This window comes from Lathyrus oleraceus, chromosome 5, assembly GCF_024323335.1.
Source record: "Lathyrus oleraceus cultivar Zhongwan6 chromosome 5, CAAS_Psat_ZW6_1.0, whole genome shotgun sequence".
In the NCBI taxonomy this organism is placed as follows: domain Eukaryota; kingdom Viridiplantae; phylum Streptophyta; class Magnoliopsida; order Fabales; family Fabaceae; genus Lathyrus; species Lathyrus oleraceus.
In genome coordinates, this window is record NC_066583.1 from 521,957,911 (window position 1) to 521,959,707 (window position 1,797).

The following is a 1,797-nucleotide window of genomic DNA, read 5'->3' on the forward strand; positions in this document are numbered from 1 at the left end:
ATTCGACTCATAAAGTCGCGATCAAGTTTTTGGCGCCGTTGCCGGGGACTTTATTTAGTCGATATCGTAACTCTTCTGTTACGCTGTAGAGACTAAGGCTTATTTTTATTTTCTTTTCTTTCTTTCGTTGATTTGTATGCCACACACTCGCTTACAAGGCGAGCCGTTCTACTTACGAATCAACGATATCGAACTATATCTCCGAGTCTTACGACGAATTCGGGAATATCGTGCTGCAAACAATCTCCCTCCTGTTGAACTTCCTGATTTCAAAAATATTTTCCCTTCGATACCCGAGATGGCAGAACCAGCTCGTGCTCTTCGAGATTACGCCGCTCCATCGCAAGATGAGCCGCATTCGAGTATTGCTCCACCCGCAATCGAAGCAAACAACTTTGAACTGAAACCTTCACTGTTGCAGGCAGTGCAACAGAACCAATTCTCTGGAAATCCTACCGAGGATCCAAACCTTCATTTATCCGTATTCGTCCAATACGATGATACTGTTAAAGCTAATGGTGTCACTTCAGAGGCAATTCGACTTCATCTTTTTCCTTTCTCGTTAAGAGATAGCGCTAGAAGATGGCTTCAATCTCTTCCTTCCAACTCAGTCACCACATGGAACGAGTTGAAGAAAGTTTTTCTTGCTCGATATTTTCCGCCAAGCAAAACAGCTATGTTAAGAGCCCAGATAAATGGATTTAAACAGAAAGATAACGAGTCTCTCTTCGAAGCATGGGAAAGATATAAAGACATGATGAGACTTTGTCCACACCATGGTTTAGAAGACTGGTTAGTAATTCATACCTTCTATAATGGTCTCTTGTACAACACGAGGTTAACAATAGATGCCGCCGCAGGTGGTGCACTAATGAACAAACCTTATGCTGATGCTTACCAACTTATCGAAAGCATGGCTCAAAACCACTATCAGTGGGGAAGTGAACGAACAATGGTAGAAAAACCTCAAACGAAAACTGGCATGTACGAGATAAGTAACCTTGATCATGTTAATGCAAAAGTGGATGCTCTGGTCCAGAAAATTGAAAGTTTAAACGTATCACCTCCAGCCACCGTGGTAGCCATAACTCAGAATTGCGAAGTCTGTGGAATCCAAGGTCACACTCCTGCAGATTGTCAACTCCTAACAGGAATCCAAGCGGAGCAAGTAAACTATGCTCAAGGAAGCCCCTACTCGCATACCTATAACTCAAATTGGAAGAATCATCCCAATTTTTCATATAAGAGTAATAATGCTTTATACGCACCTGGACAATCTCCAAATCAAGCCCCAGCTATACCTCCGGGATATCAGAAGCCGATCCCATCTACACCTAACAATAACGCCCCTAGGAAATCCAACTTGGAAATCATGATGGAAAATTTTATAGCTTCTCAACAGCAAACCAATAAAGATTTCTTAAACCAGAATGTACACACTGGCGAACAAATTAAACAACTAGCAAGTAAAGTAGATGCCCTGGCTACTCATAACAAAATGCTGGAAACGCAAATATCACAAGTAGCTCAACAACAAGCGCCTACTGCTGCCCCAACTGGTACATTTCCTGGCCAACCCCAACCTAACCCAAGAAGCCACGCTCATGCAATTATACTAAGAAGTGGAACGAAAGTGGAAGGACCGTCTGACCCAAGGATAGAAAACCAAAACTCTAAAAAGTCAACTGAGGAGGAAAGTGAACCTAAGGAAAAGGAAGAGAGTAATAAGGAAACCGTAGAAAAGAAAGAACCTTATGTACCTCCACCACCTTATAAACCACCTATCCTTTACCCTCA

At 42.3% G+C, this 1,797-nt stretch overlaps 1 non-coding gene across 1 annotated transcript; it reads right to left on the reverse strand.

The window, feature by feature from the left end:
• Window positions 1–676: 676 nt before the first annotated feature.
• LOC127088726 (small nucleolar RNA R71) lies at window positions 677–783 on the reverse strand. The gene has a single exon (XR_007790549.1). It is a non-coding gene; the product is annotated as a small nucleolar RNA R71 (small nucleolar RNA).
• Between the last annotated feature and the right edge of the window lie 1,014 nt (window positions 784–1,797).